General features: G+C 37.8%; 1 protein-coding gene across 2 annotated transcripts in view; it reads right to left on the bottom strand.

Annotated features, from left to right (window-relative positions):
* The window catches only part of LOC119784976 (plexin-A2-like), a 261005-nt gene that overhangs the window by 150602 nt on the left and 95861 nt on the right, over nucleotides 1–14542 (bottom strand). The window lies entirely within an intron of this gene.

Here is a 14542-nt window from a genome sequence, read left to right as displayed (position 1 = left end):
GGCTGAAAGGCAGCGATGCTGGTCAGAGTTTCTGAGAAGATAGACCAGCTTAATACAGGGCAAAGTTAAAGGAAAACCAGTCAGGAAATGCAAAATACCTCAAACTTTGCCAAAAGTTAAACAACCAGAGAAGTAGCAAAACAGCTTATGGCAAGAGCCTCTTCCTAACGGGCAACAACTACCAATGCACTTCACATATCTGGCATGTAACATAAAATAAGCAAACTAAAAGTCATTGGTGAAAAAAAATATATATAACAGAAGATGTCTTGCTTGCATTTTGTCAGAACCCATGCAGGTCAAACTGCAAATACAGGTCCACAGGAAAATCTCCGATAAAACTTTTAATTTTATGGTGGATGGGATGCTTTCCGTCCACTCTAACCTTGAGCCATTTAATAATGTGCAGTACTTTTAGTCTCTAGTTCTCCAAAAGTGGAATAAAAAACACCCAAAAATACCTTCGGATTCCTTGAAAAAGTGACTCAATAAGTATATGGTTTCCTGTAAATGAGTGAATGAAAATTATTAATCGTATTGTGATGACAACAGCTCTTAGTAGCACGCAAAATGAATACAGAAAGTTGGAGGAAAAGAATAACATTCAAAAAAGAAAAAAAAGATTAGCATAAGTGTATCTATAAACTTGGATGTCTGAATACGAATGCACGTCACTAAGATTTTTAAGCGTAAAAAGTACAATCACTAATGGTGTATTGTATCGATACTTTTACAAGGGTCTCTAATACTCAAATAGTTAAGGAATTGTTGTATTTATGAAAAACAAAACAAATATATGTGACAGCTAGAAGTATTACGTATTTACAAGTTAACATCAGTCCTCTGGGATTGTTCCTTAGGTAAGTCCTTTGGTTACAGACTTTGAAGAATTAATTGCTGCTACAATTAAGCGGTTGTGAAACCCTAGCTGTGTTTTGCTTCCCTTCTTCTCCTGATGAATGATTAATTCCCTCAATGAGACTTTGAACTTGAAGCCAAGACCACCTTCATACGAAAAAGAGTAAAAAAAACAGAGTGATACATCTCAAATGGGATGTTTCTTCTTCACGTTGAATTGCGTCGACCAAATCTGCAGCCAGATCGGGACATTTTAATGCGGGGTGTGAGAGATGTCTATATGATGTCAGATGTCAAAGATCCATTCCCTAACCATCAAAGCTGATGGCTCTATCATCTGTCCATTCCCGTCTGCCTCTCTCCACCCCAACATTCATCTGTCTATTCAGATAGTGACAGCCCCAAAGAGCAGGCAGCCTTACTGAAAAATAACTCAAGAGGGGGAAAACCAGGGTCATATATCTGTCAAACTGGGAGGGTGGAGGGGTTTGGGAGCCGATGTGTGCAGACACAAAGCCTCACGCTTGTTTGTGAGGTTGTGAATGAGTGTGAAACCTTTATATAGTCCTACGAGGAGAAAACAAAGTTAGGTAGGTTAACCAACAGTTTTGATATTGACTGCTTGAGTGGAATAACTCAGACTGGTCAAACCTTCTGTGTCTGACCTGCAGCTGACCCTGGGGTGGGGGTGGGGGGGCTGATCCAGGGGTAGATGACAGAATGTATGTGAAACCCATATGTGGGAGGATGGAGAAAGGACGTTAGGGTCAAACCTGTCTTCATCTGGTTACTGACACTGCAGTGTGGCAGGAGAGCTCAGCAAATATGCTTGAACGTAAAGCATGTCAGCACCCGGCCATAACAGGGCTGCAGTGTTCACTACTGTCTGAGCGTGTTTGTGTGCATGCACATGGTGGAGCAGCCTTTCACACTGGCTGCCGCAAGGGATCATGCGATAACCCGACCTTCCCACCTGCAGTTCATCTGAATCAGATCACTATCACACATATTCTCTAATGCCTTGTCTTGTCTGGGGGCATCCTGTTACACATTTAGCCACAAGCACAACCACTACACACATTCACTGCTAAAATGTTTTCATAACAAACCCTCAATAGCTAAAACATTTATGAGTATTGAACTTTGTAAAGTTATGTTCATTTACAGCAGTTAAATTTGAATAAAATTTTTATATTTTCATAAGAAGAAAGACAAAGATTAAAGCACTGCATAACTGTAAATTAAAGAGAACTGATTTATACTTTTTAAATAAGGTGGTGGAAGAATAATGCTGTGGGGATGGTTTTACCCCAGCAGTGATAATGAATTGTAAATTAAATGAATTGATGCAGTGCCAATCAGACTCACATTTGCACACGATACACAGAGAAGGCACCTGAACATCTGGTTAGTAGAGAGAGCTGGAGTCGGGGTTATCAAACATCCCACTGAACCCCAATTACCCCAGTAATGTGCAAAAATATAGGGCAATATTGTAAGAAAACATGTTAGAGATTCTTAAATACTTGCATTGAGACGGAAGCTCTAATTTATAGGTTCTCTACAGGTACTCCTGATTTCTTCAACATTTCAAAAAGATTATCTCCAAATTGCCCGTAGTGGTCAGTTTGTTTCAATGCATGGTTTTATGTTGCCCTTCGCTGGACTGGTGACCTGTCTAGAATATGCCCTGCCTCTGCCTTAAGAATGCTGGAGACAAAGAGTCCTTCTTTTTAATTTTTCTTTTTTAATTGCTTTAATCTTTTTTTATGATAACACAATTACAAGGCAATAAAAATTTGTGACTTCAGTTCAAAGATTGCGTAACGTGTGGATGCATTTATGTATTCATTTATTATGCGCATTATTAGTTTGATTGTACAGAGTGATTTTGGATGAGTAATTACATTTTTCACGTGAGTAATTACATTTTAATTACAAAAAAAGGCAATCTGGAAGTTCCGGTCCTGGTCCTAGCCTTCGAGGTTGCAGTCTTAGGCTTTGTCCTGGAAATACCAATCTTTACTTCATGTCTTTTTACTTACGTCCACTAACTAACCTCTGATCTCCTCAAAGAAAAGCTGTATTTAAACTGTGATCACTTGATGCACAGATGGACTCTATTTGAAAAGCTGCAATCTGTGGATCTGGATTTTATGAAGGTGTTACAGATTAAGTTGGGTCAATTTTCTTTAGATTTCTCTTTTATAAAAATCTTTAAAAGCACCAACTTTAAATATGCAGAACCTTATTCGGAAATTACTACCTTTGCTAAGCACTGCCACCACAAATACTCCTCTGCTTTCCACATATGCAGGAATCTCCTCAAAAAGTATTTACACACAAAAAAATCCCTTCTATATCAGAGTGAGTAAATAAGAATTGAGAAATATAATGGAGAAACCAAGGCCAAAAATAACTCACTTTTGGCATCTCCACAAAGAATCCATAAAAATAAAAAAAAAAACAGTAAAAAGTAAATAAAAATACTTATTTAACTCGAACATGTCCGGCGTTCCAGGATGCACTAAAACCTGCCCTAAGTTTGCCCATTGAAAAATGTATTATACATTAGGTTAAATGAAAGGGCTGAAAACAGGCAATACTTTTCAGACAAGTTCACTCGCCCTCTATTACAGGAAAAGCAATGCATTGGATCAAGCCCTGTGGCTCCAGAGAGCTGCCCTTTGGTTCAGTCTGGACTGACACTGTCCCACATTTCAACAGCGCAGCTATTAGGCAGCTTCTCTCCACCAGCATCACTAGAGAGCAAAGTGAGAAATGGGGGAAAAAGGTGAAGATGGATGAGAGTGTTGGAAAAACTGTCTACATGTACTCGGGGGAACATGGGTTGTATTTAACGGTTAAAAAAAAAAAGACAAGACCACAGTATCTTGAATTATAGATATTTAAACAAATTGCACAGACAGCAGGCAACTGGTGTTTAGATTCATGCCGCGTGTGGGATTTGATATCCTTCATGTACAAACATAAATCCAAACAGCAGTGATGGTGAAAGATAACAGAGAACAGAAATAAGTGTCCTCAGGCGGCAAAGAGTGGGAGGCAAATACTGTAGATAAAATACCATTTTCAGATTTGGTTTTAGCTCGTTTCTTGGGCTTCTGGACTGTAACATCATACAAAAATGAACATTTAAGCTTCAGTTATAAAATTGCAAAGCAACACCATCTGTCCCATGAAACCCCAGGTCCTGTGCAAACATCAGTATTCACCATCCATCTGTTTCAGCCTCATTTTTATTTAGATTATTTGTAAATACACCAAAATTTTGTAGTTCCATTGAAAATTTGGATGTTCAGTCTGTTGAGTCATTCATTTGTACAATTCTATTGGAGCCCACTTTGCAAAATGTATAGGCTATATTAATATTTTCATCAAGATGCATGAAGATACAACCACTATAATCCCTATGAAGTTAATCTATGAGTGCTGAAGACATATTTGAAGGGGTCACCACCTGGAAGTCAGACTTTTCATTCTAAAATGTGTGTGTTGGTGTCGTTCTTTAACTAAAACCTGCTGGATTCTGTGTGGGATTCCTTGTCAAACCAGAAAGCCCATAAGAACATGCTCTCCAGAAAGTGTGATTTTGGTCTTCCTCCTGCATTGATGTCAATACTGGAAGGATACTTACATTAGCCTGCCTGACTATTACCATTCCCATCTCTATCGCACCAAAAAGGAGCGACTCCAACAATCAAAGACTCAACAGTAGGATTCATTCAGTCACTGTTCCTACATGTGCAACTTTTTTTATCTTTTTTGTAGGAGACAAGAAAAACAACGGAAAGCAAAAGATGGTAAACTGCTAATTTTGTTAATGCTACAACCACATGAACACACCATCCACACACGTCAATTTCTGGTGTGTACGCTTGCACAAAAAAGGGGTATTAAAATGGGTATAAACCTTTGATTTCACATCTGATGTTTTAGGTTCTTCACACACTGTCTTTGTGTTTTCTCAGAATTTACAATAATTTAAAGGGGGGGGAGCTGTTCCCACATGTTTAGTTTAAGAATGAAATATGTTACGAGTTGAATAACCAATATATCCATACAAAATATCCATACAAACTGATAGCTATGCTGGCAAAGAAAATTAGAAATCCTTCCATACACTGAGACACTATCAGCAAGAGCAAGACGCAAGTTTACATTTTAGTTGTACGTATACTTGAGACTTTTTTCTATAGAAACACATACTGATAAAGCTATGCTTATTTTGGTGTCATATTGTGACAACATAGAAGATTTTTTTTTAATTAGCTTAAAACATAGAAGTACTACCTACTGAACCTACCATAATTAAAAAATGTTTTTTTTGTTTGTTTTTTTAAATAAAAAAAACCTCAAAGGAAAGTCTAAATCCTGTAGCTTATAAATCCAAAAGAACCAACAAGTCCAACTTTACATGGCTCAAAAAGAACAGGAAAGAGAAAAAGAGAAAATAAATTTGTTCTTGGAGTAACCCAGTCAAATTCAAAGTTGTAAGTATAGTTTTAAAAAACACTGAACTAGCCATTAATGAGTAAAACAATGTAGTAAAATGAAAACTAATCAGTGTTAAACACTTCTTTCAAGTTATTGCAAATGTTTGATGGTAAATACTGCTGTCAACAGAGACACAACCAGTTGTTAGGTTTAAAAGGTAATTAATTTTTCATAATTTGACCAAATAGGTTTGGGATGCTTTAAAAAAACAACAACATAAAAATAAATGAATACTAAGGCTATATTTGCCTGTTATTATTTTTTTTAATGATTTCAGAATGTGTAAATGTAACACAATAAACTTCTGAAATCTGTAAAAAGCAAATTTAAATGCAGGACATTTTCTTGTTCTATTACATCATCTAATTCTTTAAACACAACACAATCAATGGAGGCTTTGGGATTACCACATATAACAACAATAAAATCACAGTACAGTAAGAATAATAAAAAAAAAAGAATTAATTAAGTAATGAAAAACCTGCTTCCACAACCAAACCAGCATACAGCTAATGTATTATATATATATTTTTTTGACAATCCATCTGTATATATGTTTTATGTAGAAGAGCCTAACCTAACTGGGCCAAGGACCTGAGTACGAGGAAATAATGGCAGAAGCATTAAATGCTTCCCCTTGTGGCTACTAGGGTTCATGCCAGAGAGGGTGTTTTGATCAGACCATGTAAGCACCCTGGAAAAATGTTTGAAGATTGACCAAGATCCAATCCAGTGTCCTTCTCCCTCTTCCTCTCTCCACCACTCTGCCTTGGTCTCTGGTTTTGAACACAGTGCCAGACAGTGGATCACCAACTGTGAGAGTCTATGAGAAGCAATTTGCTTGAGTGAATAGCGATGAATAAGTCCTGGCAAAGAGGGCAGCAAATGTGTATTTTTGTAGTGCATTATGGATGTTGTAGCTCAAAGATGGAAGGAAAAGTAAGCCAAAACTGCCATTCATTAAAAAGACACATCCCACCCAGCAAGAAAGCTAGTTCAATCATAGAATACAATTGCTGTGAAGCAGCTAAAGCAGCATACACATACAAAAAACACATTTAGACACAAAAAAGTAAACTCCACAATATAAATTGGTTGTTAAAAAGACTTTACTAGTTTTTGGTTTGTCTAAAGAGGCATTTCGACTTCTCCTATTAAGGGATAAAAGCGCACCAAACCAACCTGGTCCAATAAGAATAAGTAACTGTCTCCAAAATCTATCATTTTGTCATACTTGGCAGAAAGAAATATCATTAATAATCTGTGCTACGTATTAAAAAGAATTCTACAGGGCTAAAGATGGATTTTGGCCCACTATTTACTTTGGCAACAATGGAGGTTGTGGTGATACACAGGGTCTGAATCTTTGGCTTGAGGCCAATACAACGCAACTGTCAGCAGAGTGCCAACAATCCATTTCATTTGAGATATATGGATGGAAGAAAGGATACAAGATGAAGCAACTTACCCCTGTTTGATTCATTTATTTTGGTGTTAACACTGCTATCATACCTAATTTAGTTTGATTTAATGGGACATGACAAAGCAAATAGAACATAACAATTACCTTAACCAAAAAACTTTTAAAAGCAAATTTTGTCTACCAATTCTAGAGCACTTCCATAAAACTTGACTTACAATAAAAAACAAAATATGAACCGAGGCTTATGTGGAGATGTAAACCCTGTCAAGATGCAAATGTCAACACTCAACTATTAACTTTAATCAACAGAATGTATTTTCCATATATAAAACACCAAAGCAATTGATGGATGAATAGATGGATGAATATAATAAGTCAGTAATATAAGTCACTGCAAATCAGCTCAACATGTCATACCTCGAAGGTTAGTTTTGAGCCAGATGTACAGAGACAAAAGTTTTCTTAGACTGGTGCATTGTCTGTGCAGTTACTTATTTTTTTCAAAATGTGTTGCCGCTCATCAAGATGTTTTTGTTTTGGCAGAAACAAGACAGATCTTTGTGAACCCTTTGGTCGGCAGTGATTTTAGCCTTTAAACTGTCAAATTTGGGTGGATGTTTGTTGAGGACCCAAATGCAGAGATGAGGGAGGCAGAGATGAATTCTTGAAGGTTTAATGAAATCAAAAAGGCAACAGAAACAAAATCCAAGAACAAAATACAGGAAACCAAAAAACAGGAGACCTCAGTGGGAAGACACACCTGGGGAGCCAAGTAACAACAAGAAACCAGCAATGAGGAACTGCAGAGAAGATGTATATATGGGGGACAGAACAAAGAATAAGCTAATAAGCTGATATGGAGCAAGTATGGATTGAAGTAACTAGAAGGGAACTAGGGGAAAGGAGACCAAGGGGGTAACAGAGAGTAAACCAAAAAGGCAACAAGCTTTAATATAACCAAAATGGAGAAGAAACCAATGACTAACAAACCAGAATGACATTAAAGGGATAGTACACCCAAAACATGATTAGCCTTCATTTTCTACTCAACCCCATGCTGAACAACACTCTGGAGTACTTTTTTGATATCTCAAATGCATCTGGAGATCTGGGAGGCTTCTTGCTGTCTGCTGACATTCAAATAATGGAGGTCTATGGCGCCCGAGGCAGAAAGGTCCATAAAAGTCCACAAAAAACGTGTCAATATTCCTCCATACTGCTCGTCCAATGTATTCCAAGTGTCCTGAGTGGGTAGCATCCAGAATTTACTTGAAACGAAGTCATTTAGAATGTTTTTAGAGCATAAACAGTAGTGTATAGGATTTCCTGAAAGCGCGCACATGTGCGTTCACGACGCTACGGAAGCCGGCAGACCAAACCAGCGCATTCAGCTCGGCAGAGAACTCATGCTCTTCCTCAACACTGAAGTCCTCAGACATTTTTCTTTCGTTGTTTCTTTCTTTGCACAGGTAAACAGCACATTTCTTCTTCTACGCTTGCATTATTGGAAGAGCAGACGCTGAATGCGCACTTTCATCTGGTTTGGTCTGCCGGCTTCCGTAGCGTCGTGAACGCGCATGTGCGCGCTTTCAGGAAATCCTATACACTACTGTTTATGCACTAAAAACATTCTAAATGACTTTGTTTCGAGTAAATTTTGGATGCTACCCACTCAGGACACTTGGAATACATTGGACGAGCAGTATGGAGGAATATTGACACGTTTTTATGGACTTTTATGGACCTTTCTGTCTCGGGCACCATAGACCTCCATTATTTGAATGTCAGCAGACAGCAAGAAGCCTCCCAGATCTCAGGATGCATTTGAGATATCAAAAAAGTATTCCAGAGTGTTGTTCAGCATGGGGGTGAGTAGAAAATGAAGGCTAATCATGTTTTGGGTGTACTATTCCTTTAATACCTAAAACTCAAAAGGATATTAAAAAAAGTCCAAAAAGGGAAAACCATAACATAAACTCAATATATTGGCTCAGTCTCCTTCTGACCAAATATTGGTCTGCAGTGCTTAAAATGTTCTTGTAAATTTCTTTGAGAAGGACTTGTTGAATCTTAAATGTACCCTTGGAATACTTCTGGTTGGCTACAAATGTTTAGGATAGTTTATATCTTTTTATTTTTTTCAACCATATGCAGAAATAGGGCAATCATCATTGTTAGAGTTGCAAAGCTTAGGAAATAGCTTTATAAAAAATTTCAAACTGAATAGATTCCAGTGACTTTGTAGCTAGTCTGTTATTATTTGTCTTTGTTAGATCAGGCATGATGTATTGCTTTTTAAAATATTTCTTCCTACTTGGGGGGCAAATACATTTTCAAAGCACTGCACAAAAACAAACCTCAGCATTCAGATCTTACAGCCAGATGACCAGATGAAGATGCAGTGTATGTTCAACATTACGTGCCCATTTTCCCCCAACTATTAGTTCAGCTGCTAACTATTACCTGAGAGCCATTTTCTGTTCAAATTTGTAGAAATCCCATTTTTAACCATCAGCCTTGAGGGATGTTAGTTCTGTGAAACTGGATATGCTTGTCACAGGTGGATGCCAATTCAAATATAGAGTCTTAGGATGAAGATTAGTTTTGAGAGAGAGGACCGAAGGCCATGTATCAGAAGCTTTACTACACCGCACAGGGGAGGTTATCGTCCAAACAAATGTCAAGATCAGAATATTCAAATACTTCTTACTCTGCCTACAGTACATTTTATATCACAATAGCACAGTAAGAGGTAAATGTTAACAAAATTTTGTCCTTGGAGGAACACTACCTTTTTTTCAGAGAATGATTCAGTAAGTTAGACCTTTAAGAGAGTGAATATTTAACTCCCTTAAAAACCAATTCAACAGCTATCTATTGCATCTATGCTTATCCAATTCTGCAGTCTTGAGAGCTGCAGTGTCAGCCACGACTTTTTTATATCTGATTCCACACACATTGGATCCACATGTGCAAAAATACACACTTACATGACACACAGCACTGACCCCTCACAGAGGCACAACAGACGGTCCTCCTCTTAAAAAAGGGAGCTTTGTCAAGTTGGGTCAGACAAATTGAAAAAAACAAGCACAGGTCAGACAGATTTGACAATGGCTATAAACCTTATCCAATCAAATACAATCCACTTGATGGAACTCATCTTGGCCTCTGTAAATGGTTTCATTTTGGAACCAAGATTGCTCGGTAGCTCGGACCAATAGGCTAAGTTTCAGACTGACAGCATTTTGAGAACAAGTTGAGCTTGTTAGTTAGCTGTCGAATATTTCAGAGGCTTTTGTGACAAATAGGGTTCACTGTTCAAAAGAAACATTTTCCAACATTCTGTAATTTATGTAAAGCCCTAAAGATTAAACATTTAGAAATACAGATAAAAAGGTATGGTTCCTAGTTGTGAGTTAAAGGAAATGTATAAATTCAAGCAAATTATCTGAACATGAATGTTCACCATGCTGCAGAGAACCTAGTTTTATTCATACATTTTCTATTTTTTTCTGTATAGCCAGTGAAAGTTTGGATCCAATACTTAACTTGGACACTAGGCCTGTTTTCGAGAAATATGCTTGAAAATAACATGCCCAAAATGAATTGAATATATCTCAAGAACTACAGAGTTTATTTTAATTGTTTTGGTATCAAAATTAAGGCAAGAGAATATGTTACAGGTCTAAAAACCATCTTGGGGCGAGTGCTGAGGACCCAAAATTGGGTCCTCATGTTATGAAAAGGTTAATATGGAGACAAAAAAAGAATGGTGGCTGTAGGGTGTGTGTGATAGACCCATCATCTGACCCAATGGGTAGATTCAGCAGACTATAGTCTTAGTCTGCTGAAGGACCACACAACTTCTTTTCTTCACTCTGCAACTTTCTCCTTCAACTCAAATTTAGTATTTTTTGCTGTTTAATTTTTTTCTCTCCATCTTTTTCTCGTAATAAATGCTACAGCTGTTTTGGTGTTATGTTTAGGATTGACACATGCTGCACAACAACTTAATGGTGAAGTATGAATTACACACTTGGTCTTGTCTTTCCGTGTTTCACCTTTTTTTTCATCCTATTGGCTATTTTATTTTGTTCTTCCATAAAAAAAAAAAAAAAAATTTAAACAAACATTTGGTCCCGGTTGGTGTTAATGATATGTGAAATGGCTTTATCTGATGATAAGAAGAAAAAAATAAAATAATAAAAAAAAGAATAATAATTTGTTAACCAGTGTTTAGTAGCTATTCTAAATTAATTACTTTAAAAGAAACATGAGCTTCATGACCATCCATCTCAGTGTTTGTTTTCTTATTACCACCACCCCTTGGACTAAATGTGGAGTGCATTTATTTTCCCAGCTCCTACAGACATCATTAGGGGGACTTACATAAATGCCTTTCAGAACAATGGAAAAAAGGAAGTACACAAATTCCTATGAATTATTTTTACTGGGGTAAAACAAATCCAGGAACTTTTAATCCTGGGCCTTTCACTGGGAAAGGGGCTAATGTTAATGTTAAACATGTCACTACAGTTGTAGAAATACTAATCGCTTTTCTGTTTTGAATGAAAAAAAAATCAGTTTTTGAATTTGGAAAAATCAATCTGAAGATCTCAGAATGTGAGACTCTTACATTGGTCTATGTTTAGAACAAAACACATGTTAATTGTTACTATTTCTAAATTCTAATACATATGCTTCTAGATAAGAAATGGCTTCTCTGAGAACATGTGTGTGCATTGAAACACAAAACAGATGCAAAACAGCTGCCTGCCAACAGCAGCTGGAGGATGACGAGGATCATGTGTCTAGCCTGAAAACCTGGCTGAAAATGCAGCACAGTTCTCTTACTTCAGGTGGAATAGGAACAGCCTATTAGCCAGCCTGTGTGTGTGCACATCTCTATTTTCCTTTCTCTCTTCTTACACTGGAAGAAAACATGGAGCCTGTCTCTGCTTCGATAACGCATCTAATCCATCACTGGTGGCAGGCTGAAGGATTGTGGAAAAATGTGCTGTGTGCATGCATGTAAGGTGGCTCCCACCAGCTCTGCACGTCTCTTTTGTTTGCGTTTCTCTTGTAAATCATAAGCCTCTACGAGAGTTGCGTTAGCCCGTTTGTCCGAGTGCACTATGTGTCAATTCCTGTTGGACAGGCTGAGGCAGGAGAGGCCACACTATTGTGACAGGAGAGAGGAACCTGAGAGAGGACAGGAAAAGGGTGATGAGGGTAGAGGTAAGGAACTTGGACAGATCAGGAGTTTGGAGAAAAAGTAGGAGGAAAAAAGAACGGCAGCAATCTCAAGGGATGGTGTAGCAGGAAGAAGGGTAAATTACAGGAGGGGAAACAAGCTTTAAAGGACAAGGTGGCACTATATCTGCAAAAAATGACCCAGGCCTGCAATCAATACAAGAGGCAATTGCTTCATATTTTTGGCTGGGCACCATAAACTTTATTGATTTCCCTCTGTGCTCCATGGACAAAGCAGTTAACCCTTTCCTTTACAACACCTTCCCCCATCCATTTCAACATTAATGGAAGCTACTGCAGAGGACAAATCACAAGTGAATCGTTTTCTCCTGCCATTGATTTGCTGTAAATATTGAAATCAAAAACACCTTGCTGAATTGATTACAAATGATTCTTGAAAACGAATTATCCAAAAGCTGCAGCATATCCAATGCACCCATAATCCAAATAAGGGATTTTATAGTTCCAGCTCTCTGGGTTGGATAACTTACAACCCAGAACATGATTGTTTCAGCACTTTCTTCTGTTTGCCCCCGTTTCCAAAAGAGAAAATGGAGCCTGCGGCACATATTAGAGGTCTGCGGTGGGGGTAAGATCAGGCCACAGCTCTAATCAGCCAGAGCACATATTAAGTGCAGCAGCACAATGCAAGGTCTATATTTAGCTACAGTATTAAAACTCGAAACGGAGACCAATATAGCACTGATGGAGGCTAGCCAGGAAGGTTCTCAGAGAGCAAAACAGAAGGGATGAGATGTTGGTAGGGGTTTCAGCTCAGCCCTTGAAAAATAGGTATCATAAAAGCAGACAAATACCTTTGAAAAGTGAGATGAAAATATTTTGTACACCACAATACAAAGGCAGGGGCTACAATATTATTTTTCATTATTTGCTGACTAAAGTCAAAACAGGATTAGCTATATTTGTGGTGAAAGATGGAGAAAAATGCAGCCTCACTTAGTAAGAAAAGTTGAGGAATGAATCAAGCATTGAATACTTATAGTGAATAAGTGAAAATACAGACATGGATTTTAAATGTCAGGACAGGACTTATCTGATATCTTTCACAATGCAAAAATAGCAAACACAACACAGAAGAGCTATATGTTGGCAAACTATTCAAGCCTATAAACATCCCTAAAAAAATGAGTTTTGACAGTTTGCTAGTGTTTAGCATACAGGTGTGTGTTAAAGGGCACCTATTATACTTTATTTTAAACATTTCTGATAGGTCTATGGCCTTTACAAAGCATACTCATTAAATTTTACATTGTATCATTCTCAGATCTTGAAGTTTCTCTTTACCAGAACCATTTAAGGGTTCTGTCACTTTCATGCAAATTAGCAGGCAACACCCTCAACACACTTTATCTATTATTAATTTGCTGAATACAGATGCACAATGGTAAGGCTATTACTTTCTGAAAGGTAAGTCCTATAGCTAAACGGCTAGCCTCGAAAGTTTTAGAGCTACCTCAAATTATTGTTTCTGCATGTCACTACCCGATCCGTCCCGGAAGCACAATCATCAGCTAATTTGCGCATGTGAAACAAGATATACATCACAGTTTCCATAAATTATGTAATTACGGTACTAAAATTACTTATATCTATCCTTAACTCAATAAAGAAGGCTAATACACATCTTTGAAAAATGTTTTATGACTTTTCTGAGACAATTTTGATGCTCTTTACATAAATCGCAGTGCAAATTAGCATCGTGCTCATAGTCAGTTATACACACTTTGGGCAGCAGAAGCAGCCTCTTCACATGCAAAGTCTATGGTTGACGCACATCAATGTGGTGCATTTTGATCAGCAGGAGCAGCGCATCTTAATGCATCTGAAGAGCTAAAGCAGCGCCTCATGAGCTTCTGAGCATCTGAGGGGCGAGACGTGCTTCACAAGCAGCAGCTGAAAGCATTTTTATTTTTTCTGCTCAACATGCCACATCAACCAATCAGAGAAGCCTATCTGCGAGCACAGTGCTGCTGATGCAGAGCGCTATGTTCACTCCTCTGAAACTGTTTATTAATGTCTAAATTAAAATAAAATTCCAAAACCTGCTGGTAAAATATGTTTGCCTTTATTTTTCTGGTGCCTGCAGTTTGTACCATATACTTGAAAAATGCTAATATCCACTTTCAGTCACCACGAACAGTAGGGGAAAACCCCCAAGAGGCTACCAGGCCTGAGGCCACTGCTGCTGGTGATTCCCAGTGACAGAGTACCGTTGGTATGTGGGGTCTGAGTGCCTCATAAATTAAATAATAAGGCGGGGTCATAATCTTGATGAACTGACTGCACAGACGATGTTTGAGGTGGACTTTCTGGAATCAAAATATTAGAACTACTTTTTACCCACTATCAAAAATGAAGAAGCAGGTGATTTTTTTGTGTAGAAACAGCAAAGAGAAGTACAAAAACAGGCCCAGTTTAACACAATGCCAAAGTAGGGAGAAAACAGCAGTGACCTTATATAAATCG

The sequence above is a fragment of the Cyprinodon tularosa genome, unplaced genomic scaffold (genome assembly GCF_016077235.1).
Source record: "Cyprinodon tularosa strain WSP-4 unplaced genomic scaffold, ASM1607723v1 ctg239, whole genome shotgun sequence".
In the NCBI taxonomy this organism is placed as follows: Eukaryota; Metazoa; Chordata; class Actinopteri; order Cyprinodontiformes; family Cyprinodontidae; genus Cyprinodon; species Cyprinodon tularosa.
The sequence above is the reverse complement of the archived record's forward strand: the minus strand, read 5'-3'. Positions and strand labels throughout refer to the sequence as shown.